This window comes from Saccopteryx leptura, chromosome 3, assembly GCF_036850995.1.
Source record: "Saccopteryx leptura isolate mSacLep1 chromosome 3, mSacLep1_pri_phased_curated, whole genome shotgun sequence".
In the NCBI taxonomy this organism is placed as follows: Eukaryota; Metazoa; Chordata; class Mammalia; order Chiroptera; family Emballonuridae; genus Saccopteryx; species Saccopteryx leptura.
Genome location: NC_089505.1, coordinates 79,778,609 through 79,800,215, shown reverse-complemented (window position 1 = coordinate 79,800,215; position 21,607 = coordinate 79,778,609). Strand labels below are relative to the sequence as shown.

General features: G+C 42.7%; 1 protein-coding gene and 1 pseudogene across 1 annotated transcript in view; both read right to left on the bottom strand.

The window, feature by feature from the left end:
* The window catches only part of LOC136399391 (leukocyte immunoglobulin-like receptor subfamily A member 6), a 367,572-nt gene that overhangs the window by 75,727 nt on the left and 270,238 nt on the right, over positions 1-21,607 (bottom strand). The window lies entirely within an intron of this gene.
* On the bottom strand, positions 766-6,037 carry LOC136397176 (leukocyte immunoglobulin-like receptor subfamily A member 6; annotated as a pseudogene).

The window sequence follows — 21,607 nt, the reverse complement described above, 5'->3', positions numbered from 1 at the left end:
CCAACACCCAGAAACCCCTCTACTGCGTATCTACCCCCAAAACTCTAAAATATTGATTTGTACCCCCATGTTCATCACAGCACTGTTCTCAGTGGCCAAGACATGGAAACAACCATAGCGTCCCTTGATATAGGATTGGATAAAGAAGAAGTGGGACATATATTCAATGGAATACTTCTCAGCCACAAGAAATGATGACATAGTGACATTTATGACAACATGGATGGAGCTTGAGAACATTATACTGAGTGAAACAAGTAAACCAGGAAAAGCTAAGAACTGTATGATTTCACAAATAGGCAGGATATAAAACAGACTCATAGACATAGGTAAAACAATCTTATTTTCTAAATTCATGACAGAATACCTTTGGCCATTGATATTTTAAGGCTTTTTATTTTCTAATATATTTATTTATGGTTTTTAACTTTCTCATTTTGTAAGTTTGATATGTAATACTTATATTATCATTTAATTTAAAACACTTACTTCTGGTTTAGTTCACACATTGATTGTTGAAAAGTCTGTTGCTTTATTTCCAAATTGTAGGAATATGGGTTATCATTGATTATAGAATCAGGAGACCCCCTGAGGTCACAGGAGCTGAAGGGGGTCCACATGAGGTCTCCAAGGTGGCTGGGGTCACTAGCTGAGTGTCCATGGGGCAGCTCCTGTGCCTTTCAGGGTCCCTGCAGGTCCCTCTCTGGAGTGTGGGATCTGGGTCCTCCCTGGGCTAGTGGACAGACAGCAGCATACACACTGGGCTCATCTAGGGGCCCCTCTGCCAGTGAGGAAGGGGGTACATTTGTCTCCTGTCTCAGAGACACGTGGTTCAGCAGGGCGTAGGTCATATCGTAAACGGGCATCAGAGTCAGAAGCCTACAGCAGGGGGAGAGTGAGGGGATGGAACATGGATGGGGTTGAGGTATCCGGGGCCCTGGAGATCATAGGACCCACCTGACAGTCCATCTGTCTGTCCTCTTCTGCTTTTCTGTCCTTTGTGTCCAGCAATCCCCCTGACAGGGAGGAAGGAGAAGTGGCCATTCCCTGTCTGAGTCTTGATCTTGAGTGGTTCACTTGGGCATACGTCACTGCCTGGGGGACTTCATTGTGCAGAGACAGTGAAACAGAGACAGTGTCCCCTGGCTCCCCTGGTGACACCCTCCAGTCAATTATCCACCTGTTGTCAGAATGATGATGTTAAACTTTAAATCAGATTAGGTCACTCCCCTGATGAAACCCGAAGGGACTTCTAAGCTTTGGGGCATCTGGATGTTTCTACAGTCCTGACTCTTATCGTAACACGCTATCTCTTGCTTATTTGGCTCCAGACTCAAGGCCTATTTTAATGAAGAAGTCTGTCCTGCCTCAGTACCTTTGCACCTGCTATTTTCTCTGTTCTCACCCACACCAATGTGCCCTATCCCCTGTTTTGCTTTATTTTTCTCACAGCACTTTGCTCTCTAGGACACTGTCCCCCTGTGTGCACAGTGTCTCCCTCCCCCACAGGTGAGCTGGAGGAGTGTGGAGACCATGTTGCTCAGGGCTGCACTGTGGCCCTTAAATGGGGCTGGTAAACAGTGAGCTTCCCTCACATCTGCTGGTGAATGAATGAAGAGGGCCCTGAGGATCTGTGCATGATTCACTGATTCATGCCTCCTCCTGAGATCTTGGGCCGCACAAGGTTAGACAGAGGACCAGGAGCCATCAAAGGGGACCTCATAGAAGAGGCCATGAGGACACAAGAAACCAGGAGGAGTGAGTCACAGCAGGGTTACCTGCGTGCCCAGAAAGAGGGGTTATTGTGAAACGCTTCTGAGAACGAGGTGAGGTGAGGACAGGGAATTAACTGTCCTGATGTCCATTGGATTAATCTGGGCAACAGGAAGGTCCTCAGTGGCCTGAACAGGAGCAGGGATCTCACCCAAGTGTCCAGCTCCTCACTCTTCTCTTCTGGCTGTGGGTCCTTTATGGCAGCATCTGCTGGGGCAGAATGGGGTTGTGTCTTCTGACAGGGTCTCCGAGATCTCAAGGCTGCAGACCCCACCTGCTCCCAGATGGGCCACTAACCTAGAGGTGAGGTGAGATGCCAGGTCACACAGTGAGGATTTCAGACTTTCCCACCCCTGACCCCCACACCCTCCCTGCCTGTCCCTCTTCCGTCATCTTCTGAATTTTTGTTCTTCCTCCCCCAGGGAAGCCCTCTCTTCCTCTCACAGAGGGGTTCTTCCTGGGTGTCCGCAGCTGGGCTGCAGCTGGCAGAGGAGACAGAAGTGTTAGGGGCAGAGAGGGGCCTTGGGCAGTGGAGTCTGCGTGTCTCCTGGGAAGCAGCTACCATTACCTCTGTTTGGGTCTCTAGGTCTGTGGCCCCAGCATGAAGTAAGACATAAGCTTCTCTCTCTGGTCTAGAGGGACAGTCTCAGCCCAGGGAGGGTAGTACCCCCTTCTCTGTGTGATTCCTCAGGAGAGAAGAAAACCTGAACACACACTTGTGCACATGTTTCATATTTCATAAGATTGAAAATGATAAGTTATTATTTGATATTTGTTCATCTGTGCTGACATTGTGTTCTTTCTAGATTTTCTGATTTGAGATTCGGCAGAAATATTTTTTCAGCTGACCTTGTTCATCTGTTTGGATTTTCTGTGCTGGATGCTCTGATCTTTGTCCTTTGTGACCCAGGTCACCCTGTCCCCTACTCACCCAATATCCTGCCTTTGCTCTGACGCTGGTGTAAGAGGAGGAGGAAGAGATGGAGGGAGAGCAGCAGGATTAGAGTCACTGAGACCCCAATCAGGACGACCTGGAACCACTTGAGACCTTAGGCTGACCTGAGGTCATAAATGAGCCAATGATGCCATGTAATGAGCACCTACTGTGTGCAAGGCAGGTGCTTGGGTCTGTCATCCATCTCCTCTCCCCTCCCCACAGTCAGGCACAGGGATTGCTGACCCCACCCCCACTGCACTGAGGCTCAGAGAGTTTCACCACCTGCCCCAGGTCACCCAGCCTGTACAGGGCAGGGCTGGGCCTGAAACCCAGGACTGTGGGCTCCCTGTGCTGTCCTCATGCTGCCCCCAGGTGGACACCAGCTTCGTGCTCTGGGCTTCTCATCTGCAGAGGCCTGTCCATGTCCCATCTGGAGCTGAGGTCCTTTGTTATGACCTGCCCCCAGCACAGCAGGGACACAGGAGGGACAAGGAATCTGGGGTGAACTTTGCAACTCTGCTGAGATCTCTCTCCTCTATGCAGTTCCTTGACACCCACCTTGAGATGGTCTACCTACACTGGGAACCTTGCTCTCTTGAGGCCACTTATGTCACCTGACCTCACAGCAGCCTGTGAGCAGGATGGGACCAGGGATGAACAGACAAGAACCCGACACTCAGAGGAGAGAAGGGACAGCCTGGCCCCACAGCAGGAGCAGCAGAGCCAGGAACTGACCCAGGTCTGACTCCTGTCCCCTCTCTCCTCTGAGCTGAGCCTGAGCTGAAGGAAAGGGACTGCCCTACCTGTCCCTCCCTGTACAGTGTCACTGTCACTGCTACAGAGGGAACATTATTCATAACATCACACTCTGGGAGCTTCCCTGTGAGGCCCTCTCTCCCAAAAGCTCAGAGCCAGAACTGAAAGGAAATCTGAGCTCGGGGCCACGATTCTCTCCTTTTACACTTGGGGACACTGAGGCCACACAGGGGAAAGTGTGTCCATGTCAGTGTCTCCACAGGTTCCTGACTATCCACATGACACAGCCCCTGTCCCCCATGGATGCAGCCATCACCTCCCACAGAGATCCTCACTTACTCCTCTGCCAGCCTGACTCCATGGGGAGGAGTGACCAATCTTCAGAGCCTCCTGGAGATCAGAATGGGGGTGTTGATGCAGCCATTCTCTACATATGTCAGGTTGCTCCTCCATAAGACTTGGCCCCAACATCTCCCTCTGCCATGACCATCCTACCTGCCACCTGAGAGCCTCAGAGCCCTGGAGCCTGGTGGTCCCACCTTCTACCCATCGTCTATTCAGAGAACTACCAGCACCTTTGAGAGATATTGCTGTGCTGAGTCTCTGTGAGCAGGAGGTCATCTGAGAGACAGAGAACCACCCTGGGAGGGTCTGTGGTCCCCCTGAGCTACCAGCCCCCAGTGACTAACAAGAGTGTAGATGAGCCCTTTAGGGGGTGGTGCCTCAGCGGTTTCTAGTAATGAGGACAGGAAGGGGGTTGAAGTCTGGAACTGACCCTGGAATCCTGACTTTATTGAAACTGTTCTTCTGCATCTTTCCTTGGTCCCCTAAACCCTCCTACTATGCACTTGGCACCTTTCCATACCTCCAAGGGTCACTAAGATGGACTACTCTTGGGGGCACTTCCTAAATTATTTGCCAGTCTCAGAGCCCTGGGAACCCTGTGGATCTCAGCATCTCTGCCTGACTCACAGCCTTCGTGGACACAAGCCCATCCTTGAGTGTCTGGGGGACACTGGATCCCCTGATAGACCCTCAGAACTGCCCTGGGTGGTCTGTGTTCCCTCTGAGCAGAGTTCTCAGTGACTCACCAGCTGTGGAGATGGTCCCTGGGGGTTGGAGCCTGGGGTCTTTAGAGTGTCCTGGGAATAAAGGCAAAAGACTGGTGAGAGTCTAGGGGTAACCTTGGAGTCCCTAAATCACTACAGCCTTTTAATACATTGGTCCTGTGTCATCTTGAAGACACTCGCCTTGTCCACCTGCCACCTTCAAAACCCAGGGGAGCTATAGGGGTGGAATCATATGGGCAAATTCCTGAGGGGCATATCTTTGCTGGGAGTCCATGACTCAGAGCCCCCTGATGCTCATCCAACTCCTGATGTGTCCTGGGGACAGGAGTCTGAGCTGACAGTGCTCAGGAAGGATGGGGTTGGGGGCACCTCACCTGAGACCAGTAGATCCAGTGGGTCACTGGGATGAGATCACTCCTGGGGGTACTTCTTAAAATATCCATAGCATCTGAATGTCCAGTTGTGGCTGAGGTACATAAGGCCCACAGGAAATAATGCCTAAAATGTCTTATTGCCTTGACGATGTGAGCCCAGTGTCCAGGAGAGGTTGTGTTCTCCTTCCTTAGTCAGAACAAAACTGTCAAATGCTTGTACTGAGCAAAACTGGATAGTCACCTTCCCTACTGAGGTCACGACAGGGCTGGGCAGGGCCGAGAGGCTGAGTTTGCTGTAGAATCCTAGGAGAGGAGGAGGCAGCGTATTAGCTGGGGCTCACATCTCCCTCATGCCCCCCAGGGCTGGGCTGTGAGAGGGGTGACTCCTTAGAGCAGACCCCCTTTCTGAGAGCAGAGCCTGAGGCTGCCACCCCTGAGTGTTTCCTTGCCTGTCATCACCATCTCTTAGGAGTCACTGTGCTCTGACCACCCAGTGGGGCTGAGGTAGGTATAGCAATATCTCCCTGCATAGATGTTTATCGTGAAGAATTTGACATTATCCCTAAGATCCATCGGGTTCAGTCTATCCATGGTCATATTCTTGTCTTCTGTATACAGATGGAACTCCTGGGCCTCCAGGGTCCCCTGACACCAGATTGTCATAGAACTCCCCCAGGGGATCACAGAGCCTGGCTCTGTGTAGATGGTGTGTTTGAGGAGGGTCTCTGGAAGGAAACCAGAGGCTGCATTGCAAACACCCTCCCTCCCTCATTCCCAGCTCAGCCCAACACCCTGCTGTTCTATCACCTCATTCCAGGACCTCTGTGCTCCCTCCTGAGCTTCAGGGTGTGAAGTAAGAGGTGGGACATGAAGCCTGGGGAGGACTCACCTGCCTCCATGCAGGTTCTTTGGCCCAGACTCAGCCCTGAAAGAGAGTATTTGTCAGATATTTGCACCAGAAAGTCGAAGTTGATTCTCTTTCAACAGGACATGAACAACTCAAACTGCCTGAACCTGAGGTTTCTCAGGAGCAAGGGATGTGAGCCACCCTGTCTCCTCCTTCTTCTGCCCCCTCCCCGTGTCCACAACTGACCGAGGCAGAGAAGAGCGGAGAGGAGGGACAGCATGGCGTCTGCTCGGAGTGCTCCCGCTCTGCAGATGGAGGAGCCCCTGGGCCTGAAGGACAGAGATGCACAGGATGTGGTGAGTCAGGGGCTGCCACCCTTCCAGGTTCCCACAGCTGTGAGCACACACCAAGGGTACAGCCCCTTTCTTGGTCTTTCTCTGAGTTTTTCCATGATGAGGGCTCAGGAGGAGTCCAGCTTCTCTGGAGACACTCAGCTCAGATATAGGTCTCCGCTGACTCCCATGTTATCTTTGAAATGTTCCATAGGACATTCTGGCTGACCTGAGCTCCTGATCTAGGAGGGCAGGACACAGGGTCTCATTCCGAGTCGAGCTGCAACAGGCCTGCTCTTAATCAGACTCAATACTTATTTTCTTAACCTTCTACAAACAAAATTATTTTTTGTCTTTGACTCATCCCCAAACAAATATTTTCTGATCATCTACTACTTGCTGTCCATTTGCGCTAGATGCCAGGAATACACTTGTGATCCAGGAGACCCATTTTCTGTATTTTGGAAATGCTTCTTAACAGAATATGAACATTCTAAGTTTACTGATGCCTTTACTTTATTACAAGAAGAAAGAAAGAACATATGAGATAAACTTTAACCATGACTAGACTATGGTTTAAGGAATGAATGAGTAGGTGAAGTCCTTAGAGATGGGAGTGAAAAAATTCTTGAGAAGAATGAATGTTTTAGAGAACCCTAGAGACAAACAGGCTTTTTGGATAGGAGCAAGAGAGGGTGAAGAGTGGCTTGTTATGGAGTGCTCTCTATCTTGTAAGAATTCTGGATTGTGTTTATAAGGCAAAATGAATATATAGAAATGAACTGCTATCATCAGACTGAGTTATGAAAATTATATGTGCCATGTGTTACAAATGAGCTAGAGAAATATAACCAATGTCAATAAAATATTATATCAATAGTAATTAAACTTCAATTCTTGTGTTTCCATCAATGGTACATGAATGACTTACATAGACTTATTATGCCATCTTGCAGAGCAGCATTCAGAGACACATGCAGAGAAGAGAAATGAGAAGAAGGAATCTCAGTGATAATTCTTATCCTGTGCTCTTAGTGGGGGCTTGGGAAAGAATTTGCTATTTCTACAGAGTTCTGAGAAACAGATATGGAGGAGCAAGAAAAACGGTCAATAGAAGATGTTGTGAGTGTGTGAATGTGTGAGTTAGTGTGTTTGTGGTGTAACTGCACCTGTATGATTGAGCAAAGCAGTCTCGTGAGAGTGAGGTGAGAGGATCACAGCTGGATGAGCATGAACAGCTTTCAATTCAGAAAGAAGAGTGTAGTTTATCCAGAACACCATGAGGACCATGAAAAGATTTTGAGCAGAAATGAGAGATACTGAAATGAAATTGCAAAGACTGATGAGAAGGGTGAACTGGAGAAGGAAGTAAGGGGTGGAGCTCAAACTCAGAAAAGTGATGGAAGTGAGTACTGCCTTGGTGGGTGTGAAGGGCGACCTCCCCTTACTGTCTACATTGACTGCAGACACCAAGGTGCCCTCAGAGGCAGTGATCCAAGTGGTTGAGTGACAAATGAGTCTGGCAGGTCTGGCCATATACTAAGTGTAAGGTATTTTCCCCACTGAGGAAGAAGGAAGGGGCCGGAACCATGAAGTGTGGAATAATAATAGGCTTTATTGAGTACAAAACGCATCCTGCCCGATGAGGTTCCCTGGTCCCGGGGACATGGAGGCCAGGGAAGTTGCATAGGGTGACCTGCGTGGAGGATATTTAAAGGGTCTCTAGGGTGGTTGAGCTAATATGACATTGTGAAATTTCACTGGCTGATGGACAGTCGCTTTTTTCTAAAGGGCTCCTGGGAAGTTTCTTTTGGCGAGCCTGGATGTGGGCAGTTCTAGCCAAGTTCCCGGGTCTGGGTTCCTCACGTGACCTTCCCCCATTGCTGACCACCCAACATCCGATCTTTTGTGTTAATTAGGGGCACTGCTTATTCATCTGGCTACTTCCTGTTAATTAGGGGTGTCATGGGGAGGGGGAGCACTGAAGGTGGTGGATTTGAGAGGTGTCAGGATGAACAACTCTTTGGCTGTGACTGAAGAAACTTCGCAGATGCAATCCTGTAAGGATTTAAAAAAAAAGAGGAGGAACGGGATCTGCAGGGTTCAGCCTTTTGGTGAGCCAGAGATGGGTAGAGTCCAGTGGTTCCAACTGCCAGTGGTCCTGCATGGAGGCAAGCTTGAGGCAAAACTGCATGTCAGGAGCGGCATAAGAAGGGCAAAAGAAAAAGTCCCATTCACTCTCATAACCAAGACCTGTGAGGGAACTAGAGGTCCAGAGTGTGATGGCAAAACAGAGAAGGCAGCTCTCATGTCCACAAGAATGAGATGGACATACCTGTTTTTTCAGCATTACCCTGGGTTTGGTGAGGATGATGAGGGGTCTCTGAGTCCAGGCCATGTCAGTCGTCATGATGCCTAGGAGTTCGAGCAGTGGGCCTGTCTGGCTGTCTGGCCTCCCATCTGTGTGGCTCATCCTCCACATAGAGATGCTGAGGAAAAGCCTGTTGCCCAAAGGGGTGATAGCTCTGCCAGTGACTGGGTTGCTTGCAGTCAGAACAGGGTTCAGTGGACAGCTGCAGGGAGGGCCCCTGCCGGGACCAGTGACCCTGCTTGCCTCACTTAAAGCAAGCTCCTGGTGGGGATCCTCTTTGCAGCCCAGACTTAGGTCGAGAAGCTTCTGTGCCTTGCCCCTGTTGCTCTGCTGGCCTCAGGGCCACAACAAAAGCCTGGGTTTGGAGCATTACCTTCTGCTGCATGTGGGCCTAGTGAACAGCCTTGGCCTGTTTCTACTAGTTGGGACTATTAAAAACTTTAAATGCTGTTTTCACAGGTCTCAGATAGAAGTTTGAGGGTTAGGATAAAAAGAGGGGGGCTCCTGGGAGCCCGGATCTGACCAGAAACACCAGAGGTAGATGCAGGAGAGGGCCAGGACTTCCTGCAAGAAAATTGGGATTGGGTGTCCTGCAAACTGGTGTAAGAGCCAATGGCAGGCTGAGAATGTCTGATGGAGGAGGGGCTTAAGAACACAGTGGAGAAGGGAGGGGCCCCTGGCCAGCAGGGGAGGGGAAAGAGAGACTGGTATTTGTAGGTGAATGAGAAACAGGATACTGTGAAGGGAGGATGCTCTTGGAGGGGAAAGACCCGAGTGAAAGAGGTCTGCAGAGGGACCAGGGAGGGGTCCCAAGAGAGGAGTGTCCCTGGGGGTCAGGCAGGTGGGGGAGAGAGTTGGGGATCGGGCGAAGGAGGAAAGATCAGGAGTGGAGGGTTTTAGGTGATGTTTCTCTGGCCAGAAAGGGCCTGCGTGTTAAATAGGTGGCACAGAGATTAGGACAGGAGCACGAATAACTAGAATCCCTGAATGTAAGGAATCTCCAACCAGTTCCCAGTTCTTTTGGCAATAGTTAAATTGATGAGGGTGTTAAAATTGAAAGTCCCTTCAGGAGGCTACCTTGATCGATTATCCAGTGGGTTCTGTGGCCTGGCCACAGTGGAGAAAGAGAACAGTTTCTTCTTCTTTAGGGAGGGAAAGATTTCAGATAAGGCAACTCCAGGAGTGTTTTTGAATTAGGTTTAGATTCCTGTGCCCCCACGGCTGCCCTCAGTTCAGAGTGGTCAGAGTTGAGAATTGGCATCCTGCAACTCAAGCTCTGGCCACCGGATGAATAGGTAAAGTGATGTGCTCAGGATGTCTCCATGGGCATGCATGCACTTGCAATGGAATGGAAAGGAGGTCCCTGATGCAGCTGTGGTTTTGAACAGGGAGTCTCAGCAGAAAGGACTGAGGGGAGGCTGGAGGCAGGGGACTTACTGCACCATGCTCCAAAGTGGGTGGAAGGTAGAAGGTCCTGGATTTTATTTGGAGGGGAAGGGGAGAGGAGCAGTCTTTGCAGACTTCTGACTCCTCCCGGGTTTTGGCACCAAATGTAAGATATTTTTCCCCTCCGAGGAAGAAGGAAAGGTGAAGTCATAAAGTGTAGAATGGTAAAAATTTATTGAGTACAGAGCTTCCTGCCAGAGGAGGTTCCCTGGCCCGGGGAACACAGAGGCCAGGGAAGTTGCATAGGGTGACCTGCGTGGAGGATATTTAAAGGGTCTCTAGGGTGGTCGAGCTAATATGACGTGGTGAAATCTCACTGGCTATGAACAGTAGCTTTTTCCCAAAGGGCTCCTGGGAAGTTTCTTTTGGCACACCTGGATGTAAGCAGTTCTAGTCAAGTTCCCAGGTCTGGGTTCCTCACATGACCTTACCCCATTGCTGACCACCCTAAACTAACTACCACAGAAAAGATCAGTTCTCCCTCCTAGCCCTAAAACACCAGTTCTACTTCACACAGTTTCCACCTGGATGCTTCTTTGAGCAACAAGATCTTTCTCCATTTTTTGGGGGTCACTCATTTCTGCCTCTTCTGAGCAGTTTTGATCTGGGTATCACCCTTCTCTTTAAACTGTGGAGACTCTTCAGGATTCAGATAATATTGACATTCATGAGTGTTTTTATGTAAGAAATCTTTAAAATACACACACGCACACACACACACACACTTTAAATATAGTGGCACTACCACATCCTGAATGGTTGGAGGACACTTAAGCACCCACTTCCTCTCTTGGTCACACTTCCCTCATTTGTAGCACAGTGATGACAACCCTCTCCTACGAATGTGCTGAGAATTCACCCTACATGAGACATGGCGGAAAGGAAACCAGCCATTCAGAATTAGATGGAGATGTTGGAGCTTTGAATCATTTAAAAGCAGAGATACCTCAGCCACTGGAGCAGAAGGAAGAATCAACCCAGACTCAGACCCTTCAGGTAGAGTCACCTGAATCATGACAGAGCCTATTATAGTACACTGGATAGATCATGCTTTCCACCTATGGTGCTGGACCAATTGGGTGAGTCTCTGGAACCAAGAGATTTTTCATGCATGTTTCACACCATTAACAATAATCTATGTCAAATGGACTACAGATCAAAATGTGAAGAGTAAACAATTACTTTTTCTTTTGCAAAAAATGTCAAAAAATATCTTCATAGCTTTGTGGAATCAAAGTTTTTTTTAAAGGATACCAAAGCATGAACTTAGTGTAGAAATTGGTAAACTGAGATCCACTAACTATTCCCATAGACACCACAAGAGCATGAGAAAAGTATCACACAATGGGACACAATGGGAGAGGATATTTGCAAATCTAAAATGAGACAAAAGGCTTGGATTGAGGACATTTAAAAAATATGTTTAAATTTGTAGATGACAGCATACAATAGGTGATCGGTATACAACATAATCAACTGTCCAAATGATGGAGAGATGTTTTCTCTAAATCTATGTACTCTAGTTGACCAATGTCTCCCTGTTAAATTTAACTGTCTAAATTAAAATAAATAAATAAATAAATAAATAAAAGCAATTACTTTAACAGGCAACTTGCAAACATTGATACCCCATGCATGATTTGATTATCTTTGTAATGTCCCTCAGCTCCATAATTCATCAGAAAGTGGACATTACCCCCACAGCATGGTACCAACACATGCTCAGAATGGCTAAAAAATAAAGGTTGAAACGCCATGGGTTAACACAGGTGTGGATCTACTGTGACCCTCAGACATGGGTGCTGGGAGTGAAAATGATGTGGCCACTCTTATAAAGGGCTTACTGTATCTTATAAACATGAGCAATCCCTAAACAGCATTGATATCCAATTTCCCAGCATCATTTGATGAAAAGAATATTTTTGCTCCCTTGGTTTGTCTGCAACATTGTCAAAACTCAGTTGACTGTATTTTTGTAGAATAAATTCAAGATTTTTATCTTATATCATTAATCTATGTGTCTCTCCTTTAGTGAATCCCTAAATCCCCTTTACCACCGGACCTTATGGTAAGATTTGAAATATGATTATATGAGTTCTTCTTGTCCACTGTTTTCCTTCAGAAATTTTAGAATATTTAAATTATAGAATCAGTTTTTCAATACTGAAAATGTAAACTTGAGATGTGTCAACCTTGTGAAGTTTTTGAAAATGTCTCTGAAAAGGTAATTAATTACTCTAGCAAGTGGGAGTTGAGTGGGTGGCTTTTTCTGTCCTGGAAATATGAGGTATATTTGAGCATTCTTGTTTCTCAGGCTTATACTTTATCCTACTCAGAAGAGTTTTCTATCTTTCTAAACAGAACATAGAAATATTTCAACTTTTTATGCTATGGCTGATTTTTTTTTATGTGTTTCAGATAATTCAGAAAAGAAGAATCACCCTCAGCCACTTATGCATGCTTTTCGTGACTAAAGTATTGAGTGTGTGGGAGAAAATCTCAACTCCTCAACAAAGTTAATTTATCTTGCTATTTTCTTCAGCTCAATTACTACATTACTTCCATTGGACGGTGTCCTTGGACCTAAAATAAACTATATGGTTGTGTTATTTCTTCTAAAACAAGCTCTAATTCATTTCGTTGAATGTGTTCTTGGTGTTCAACACAGTAAGTGGATAAAATTTCCATATAAAATTAAAATATAGTTATAGTGAATGTAAACACTTTAAAAATATAAATCTATAAAATATTTTACATAAAATATATGAAAGTAATATATAATCACATTAATGTGCCCCTTTTATAAAAAATTTTCAAAAAAACTAAAATATAATTGACTGTATTCCCTGTGCTCTAACTTATATTTCCTTGTACACCAGAAACTACTGTAATATTGTATTTAAAGTGTAATTGAAAAATAAATAATGATTATATATGCTTTCTACAGGAGACCTAATTGAGAATGAAAGGTACACATGGACTAAGAATCAAGGGTTGAAAATGAAAAAGAATAAAAGCTGAGAGAGCTATATAGACAAAATAGACTTTAAAACAAAGGCTATAGTGAGAAACACAGAAGGACACTACATAGTGATAAACGAAGCAAGCCAAAAACAGGGCATAACTCTTGTAAGTTTTTAAGCATCTATACATCTACAGCAAATCTTGATAGACACAATGATAGAGATTGAAATCAATACAGTCATAATAGGGGATTTGAACACCCCATCAACATCAATGGATAGGTCATCCAGACAGAAAATCAACAAGAAAATGGCAGCATTAAATGACACACTAGAGCAGATGGATTTAATTGAAATCTTTAGAGCATTTCTTACCCCAAAATTAACAGAATATACAATCATTCAAGTGCACATAAAACATTTTCTAGGATAGACCACATGTTAGGATGCAAAACAAATCTTAATAAAGTCAAGAAGATTGAAATCACATAAATAGTTTTCTCTGGACAGAATGGTGTGAAAATACAAATCAATCAGAAAACAAAACAGAAAAGCACATAAATTCATGGAGGCTAAACAACATGTTATTAAACAGAAAATGGGCTAACAATGAAATCAAGAAACAGATCAAAAGATACCTTGAAATAAATTAAAATGAGAACACAACAACCCAAAGTTGATGAGGACAGCCAAAGCAGTTCTAAGAAAGAAATTTATAGCATTACAGGCTAATTATACCAACAAGAAGAATCTCAAATGAACACTCTAACCTTATACTTAAAAGGATATTAGAACAACGAACAAAGTCCAAAGTGAGTAGACAGAAGAAAATAACAAAGATTAGAGCAGAAATAGATAAAATAGAGATTAAAAAATAAAATAATACAAAAGATCAATGAAATCAAGAGCTGGTTCTTTGAAAAGATAAAAGACACTGAAATTTAAACAGATTCATCAAGAAAAGAAAGAGAGAGGACCTAATTAAATAAAATTAAAGATGAAAGAGGAGAAGTAACAACTGACATCAGACAAATACAAAGCATAGTAAGAAAATACTATGCACAATTATGCCAACAAACTGAACAATTTGGATAAAATGAATAAATTCCTAGAAACATACACTCATACAAAACCCAATAAGGAAGAATCAGAGAATCTGAATACACAGTTTACAACCAGTGATTGAAAGAGTAATAACAACAAGAATAAAAAATTCCCAAGAAATAGAAGTACTAAGTCAGATGGCTTCTCAGGTAAACTTTACCAAATATTCAGAGAAGAACTAACACCTACCCTTTTCAAATTATTATTATTTTAATTCAAAAGAAGGAAACACTCCCAAGCTTATTTTACAAGGCCAGCATTACCTAATTGCAAAACCAGATAAAGATACTACAATAATAAAAAAAAGAAAAAGCCTACAGACCAATATTCCTGATGAACATAGATACATGTTAAAATCCTGAACAAAATATTATCAAACCAAATACAGCAATACATTAAGGTCATACATCATGATCAAGTGCAATTTATATTGGGGATGCTAGATTGGTAGAATTTATGCAAATCAATAAGTGTGATACACCACATAAACAAGATGAAGGATAAAAATCACATGACCAGGTGAGGGGTATGCAACATAATCAAATGTCAAAATAATCTGGAGATGTTTTCTCGGAACATATGTACCCTGATTAATCAATGTCACTGCATTAAAATTAATAAAAATAAGATTAAAAAAATCACATGACCATATCAATAGATGCAGAAAGTGCATTTGGTACAATCCAGTACCATTTACATAAAAACTCTCAGCAAAGTGGGAATACAGAGTACATACCTCAACATAATAAAGGCCATATATAAAAACCAGCAGACAACATTGTAGTCAATGGGAAGAAACTACATGTGTTTCCCTTAAGATCAGAAACAAGACAAGAATGTACATTATCACCACTCTTATTCAATATAGTACTGGAAGTCTTAGCCACATCAATCAGACAAGAAAAAAATAAAAGGCAGTCAAATTGGAAAGGAAGAAGTAAAATTGTCATTATTTGCCCGATATTTTATATAGCAAACCCTAAAGATTTCACACTGCAACATTACTAGAACTAATAAATGAATTCAGGAAAGTAGCAGTATACAAAATAAATACTCAGCCTGACCTGTGGTGGTGCAGTAGATCACGCGTCAGCCTGGAATGCTGAGGTCACCGGTTCAAAACCCGGGGCTTGCCATGTCAAGGCACATATGAGAGTTAATGTTTCCTGCTCCTCTCCCTTCTCTCTCTCTGTCTCTTTCTCTGTGTCTCTCTCTGTCTCTCTTCTCTAAAAAATTAATAAATAAATAAAAATAATCAAAATATATACCCAGAATTTAGTAGCATTTTTTTTTTAATTTAGAAAATTAAATTAAATAGGTTAACATTGATCAACAAGTGTATATAGATTTCAGGTAAACATCATTCTATCATCTGAACAGTTGATTATGCTATATATAAATCACCCAAGGTCAAATCATTTTCTGTCACCTTACATTTGTCCTTCTTTACACCCTTCCCCAATGCCCTGTCCCTCCCTTACATAACCCTACCCCAGGTAACTACAGCACTCTTATCTATGCCCATGAGTCTCAGTTTTCTATCCCAATTAAATGGGAAATTATATAGTTTTTAGCATTTTCTGATTTACTTATTTCATCCAGTATAATCTTCTCAAGGTCCAATCATGTTGTTGTAAATGACACTATGTCGTCATCTTTTATGGATGAGTAGTATTCCATTGTGTGCGTGTGTGCATGTGTATAATATCTGTAATATATATATATTACAATATATATTTCCGTATATATTACATCATATATATTACATATATATATTTTACTATATATATATATATATATATATATATATATATATATATTACATCTTCTTTACTCAATTCTCTGTTGAGGGACACTTTGGTTGTTTCCATGTCTTGGTCACTGTGAATAATGCTGCAATGAACATGGGCAATGCATGTATCTTTACATACCAATATATTCTAGTTTGGGGGGTAAATACACAGCAGAAGGAATGATGAATCTTATGGTAATACTATTTTTAATTATTTTAGGAACCACTATACTTTCTTCCATAATGGTTGTACTAATTTGCATTCTCACCAACAGTGGATGAGCATTCCATTTTCTCCGCAGCCTCCCCAACACTTATTACCTGTCTTGTTGATAATAGCCAGTCTAACAGTTGTGGGGTGGTATCTCATTGCAGTTTTGATTTGCAGTTCTAGAATAGTTAGTGAAGATGAACATGTTTTCATATATCTGTTGGCCATTTGTATTTCTTCTTGGAAGAAATGTCTGTGCAGATTCTCTCCCCATTTTTTAACTGGATCGCTTTCTTGTTTGTTGCTGAACTTTGTGAAATGTAACAAAATATCACCAGGTTTGCATGTAACCATACCAAACCTCAAATAACAATAATAAGCATACATCAAATCAAAATTTATGGGACACAGCAAAAGCAGTCCTGAGAGGAAAGTTTATAGCATTACAGGCATACCTCAAGAAGCTAGAAAAAGCTCAAATAAACAACTTGACCCTACATCTAAAAGAACTAGAAAAAGAACAGCAAGTAAACCCACAGCTAGTAGAATGAAGGAAATAATAAAGATCACAGCAGAAATGAATGACAAAGAGGCTAAAGAAACAATACAGAGGATCAATAAAACCAGGAGCTGGTTCTTTGAAAAGGTAAACAAGATCAGGAACATTTAACCAGACTCACCAAGAAAAAAAGAGACAGGACTCAAATAAATAAAATTAGAAACGAGAGTGGAGAAATAACAACTGACACAACAGAAATACAAAATATTGTAAGAAATTGCTTACATGGTGTAAGAACTGTACACCAAAAAACTAGACAACCTAGAAGAAATGGACAAACTCCTTGAAAAATATAATCTTTCAAAAATTAATCTGAGTCAGAAAACCTAAACAGACCAATTACAACAAATGAGATTGAAACAGTTATCAACAGACTCCCAACAAAGAAAAGTCCTGGGCCTGATGGCTTCACAACGGAATTCTACCAAATATTCAAAGAAGAACTAACTCCTATCCTTCTCAAGCTATTTCAAAAAATTCAAAAAGAAGGAAGACTTCCAAGCTCTTTTTATGAGGCAAGCATAATTCTGATACGAAAACCAGGCAAAGACAACACAAAGAACAAAAATTATAGGCCAATATCCCTGATGAATTTAGATGCTAAAATCCTCAACAAATATTAGCAAACCGAATCCAGCAATATATGAAAAAAATCATACACCACAATCAAGTGGGATTTATTCTTGGGAGGCAAGGCTGGTACAATATTCACAAATCAATCAATGTGATTCATCACATAAACAAAAGAAAGGAGAAAAACCACATGATAATTTCAATAGATGCAGAAAAAGCATTTGATAAAATCCAGCACCCATTCATGATCAAAACTCTCAGCAAAGTGGGAATACAGGGAACATACCTCAACATGATAAAGGCCATCTATGACAAACCCACAGCCAATATCATACTCCATGGGCAAAAATTAAAAGCAGTACACCCTTAAGATCAGGAACAAGGCAGGGGTGCCCCCTTTCACCACTCTTATTCAACATAGTTCTGGAAATCCTAGCCACAGCAGTCAGACAAGAAAAAGAAATAAAAGGCATTCAAACTGGAAAAGAAGAAGTAAAACTATCATTATTTGCAGATGATATGATATTGTATATAGAAAATCCTAAAGTTGCAGTCAAAAAACTACTAGACCTGATAAATGAATTCAGCAAGGTGGCAGGATATAAAATCAATACTCAGAAATCAGAAGCATTTTTATACACTAACAATGAACTGTCAGAAAGAGAAATTAAGGAATCAATCCCCTTTATCATTGCAACCAAAAAAATAAAGTACCTAGGAATAAATTTAACCAGGGAGATTAAAGACTTGTACTCAGAAAATTATAAAACATTGATAAAAGAAATCAGGGAAGATACAAACAAGTGAAGACATATACCGTGCTCGTGGTTAGGAAGAATACAAATCATTAAAATGTCTATATTACCCAAAGCAATTATAAATTCAATGCAATACTGATTAAAATACCAATGACTTACTTCAAAGATATAGAATACATATTCCAAAAATTTATATGGAACCAAGAGAGAACATGAATAGCCTCAGCAATCTTGAAAAGGAAGAATAAAGTGGGAGGTATCTCATGTCTGGATATCAAGTTATATTATTATAAGGCTGTTGTACTCAAAATTGCCTGGTACTGGCATAAGAACAGGCATATGGATCAATGAAACAGAACTAAGAACCCAGAAATAAACCCACATTTTTATGGACAACTGATATTTGACAAAGGAGGTAAGAGCATACATTGGAGTAAAGACAGCCTCTTCAACAAATGGTATTGGGAAAATTGGACAGCTACCTGCAAAAAAAATACAACTAGACCACCAACTTACACCTCTCACAAAAATAAACTCAAAATGGATAAAAGACTTAAATGTAAGCCATAAAACCATAAGCATCTTAGAAGAAAACATAGGCAGTAAACTCTATGACATCTGTTGCAGCAATATATTTGCCGATTTGTCTCCACAGGCAAGTGAAACAAAAGACAGGATAAACAAATGGGACTTTATCAAACTAAAAAGCTTCTGCACAGTTAAAGACAATAAGAACAGAATAAAAATCAAACTACACAATGAGAGAATATATTTGACAATGCATCTGATAAGGGGTTAATAACCAAAATTTATAAAGAACTTGTAAAACTTAATACCAGGAAGACAAACAATCCATTCCAAAAATGGGTAAAAGAAATGAATAGACACTTCTCCAGAGGACATACAGATGGCCAACAGGCATATGAAAAAATGCTCAACATCACTAATGATTAGAGAAATGCAAATTAAAACCACAATGAGATATCACCTCACACCAGTCAGAATGGCACTCATCAACAAAACAACACAGAATAAGTGCTGATGAGGATGTGGAGAAAAGGGAACCCTCCTGCACTGCTGGTGGGAATGCAGACTGGTGCAGCCACTGTGGAAAACAGTATGGAGATTCCTCAAGAAATTGAAAATCGAACTGCCTTTTGACCCAGCTATACCACTGTTAGGAATATACCCCAAGAACACCATAGCACTGTTTGAAAAGAAGAAATGCACCCCCATGTTTATGGCAGCATTGTTCACAATAGCAAAGATCTGGAAACAGCCCAAGTGTCCATCAGAGGACAAGTGGATTAAAAAGCATATATACACACACACACACACACACACACACACACACACACACTATGGAATACTATTCAGCCATAAGAAATGATGACATCGGATTATTTACAACAACATGGTTGGACCTTGATAACATTATACTGAGCAAAATAAATCAGAAAAAACTAAGAACTATATGATTCCATACATAGGTGGGACATAAAAATGAGACTCAGAGACATGGACAGCAGTGTGGGGGTTACAGAGTGGGGGGGGAGAGAGATGGGGGTTGGGAGAGGGGTGGGGAGGGGTACAAAGAAAACCAGTTAGAAGGTGACGGAAGACAATTTTATCAATGTCACCCCATTAAAATTAATTAAAAAAAAGAATTTGCCTCACGGCTAATTCAGGCAGTTAGGATAATAGTATAAGGATGCTAATTCTGCTTCTCAGGCCACATCCTGCAAAAGGGGCCCCAAGCAAATTGGTGATTTGGCTCTTCTGATTTTGCCAATTGGATTAAAAAAATAGGTCAGGAACGCCCTGAAATAGAATTAACAATACATGAGCATAAATTTAAAAAACTTTTAGATACTGGAGCTGATGTATCTGTTATTGCTAAGCTACATTGGCCTCCTTCCTGGCCCACTCATGCAGCAGCCACAGAATTACAAGGTATAAGGTAGAGTAAATCCCCTCAACAAAGTTCTAGTTTTCTAAATTGGGAAGATTAAGAAGATCATTCTGGATTTTTTAAGCCTTATGTGCTCCCTGGATGGCCAGTTAATTTGTGGGATAGAGATGTTTTGAAAAATATGGGAGCATTGCTTGTCAGTTCTAATGATTTAGTTGAGTACTCTGATGCTTGATCGGGGATTTGTGCCCACCAATGGACTAGGGAAAGAACAGTGAGGAATTCTCACCCCCATAGAAGTGGCACCCAATACCAGAAGGTGTGGATTAGGATATCAAAATTTAGCATAGGGGCCTTGGTAGCTGCTGCTACCTCAATAATGCATTTTGCAGACCCAATTACTTGAAAATCAGATAATCCTGTATGGGTAGACCAATGGCCCCTTTCTCAGGAGAAACTTAGGGCAGCTGCTCAATTGGTACAAGAGCAGCTACAGCTTGGGCACATTGAACCATCTAATAGCCCATGAAATACACTTCCATATTTTGATCTTGTTGCCTCCTGGATTATCAAGGAGCATAGATGACCCTTACAGCTTATAGGTTTTGAGCCTAAAAATTATTGTTGTTCCTTTTTTCAAAAGGTCAACAACAATGGCTCTGGGAAACTTCCACTAAATGGCAAATCACTCTTGCAAATCCATGGACAACTTTATACTGAAGCTGTCAACTTAAATTCAGCCCAAAGACTAAAATTATATGCCATTATCATGGCTTTTCAGCATTTGCCATATTCCCCCTTTAATCTATATACAGACAGCAAATATTTACTTATGGTGTTTCCACTATAAAGACTGCAGTCTTAGGGACAAATGCTGATGAACTATTTCAGCACTTCTTCCTTCTTCAAAGACTTGTAGGTCAACATAGAGCTCATGGTTTTTTGTTTGTTTGTTTGTTTGTTTTTTTGTATTTTTCTGAAGCTGGAAATGGGGAGAGACAGTCAGACAGACTCCCGCATGTGCCCGACTGGGATCCACCCAGCACGCCCACCAGGGGTGACGCTCTGCCCACCAGGGGGCGATGCTCTGCCCCTACGGGGCATCGCTCTGTTGCGACCAGAGCCACTCTAGCGCCTGGGGCAGAGGCCAAGGAGCCATCCCCAGCGCCCGGGCCATCTTTGCTCCAATGGAGCCTTGGCTGCAGGAGGGGAAGAGAGAAACAGAGAAGAAGGAGAGGGGGAGGGGTGGAGAAGCATTTGGGCTCTTCTCCTGTGTGCCCTGGCCAGGAATCAAACCCGGGACTTCTGCATGCCAGGCCGACGCTCTACCACTGAGCCAACCGGCCAGGGCTAGAGCTCATGTTTTATAGGACATACTAGAGCTCACTCCATGCTCCCTGGAGCTTTAGCGCAAGGGAATGCCCTTGTTCATCAAGCTACCCAAAAGAAAATTATTTGGAGCAACCATGACAGATCGAGCAATTCAGTCTCATACTATTCATCACCAGAATGCTGCAGCCCTGTGTAAACAGTTTCAACTTTCTCAGGAAACAGCATGGCAGATTGGGAAATCCTGTCCAAGGGGTCCTATACTACAATCTGTCCCTTCATTTGGAGTTAACCCTAAAGGACCCCTACCAGGACAACTTTGGCAAATGAATGTTACTCATATACCTTCATTTGGCAAACAGTCCTATGTCCACATTATAGTGGATACATATTCTGGATTTATAGTAACCTCTGTCAGAACAGGAGAGGCTGCTAAGCATGTTATAGCTCATTGTCTGTATGCATTGTTCTATTATTGGATTTCCTAAACTGGTTAAACT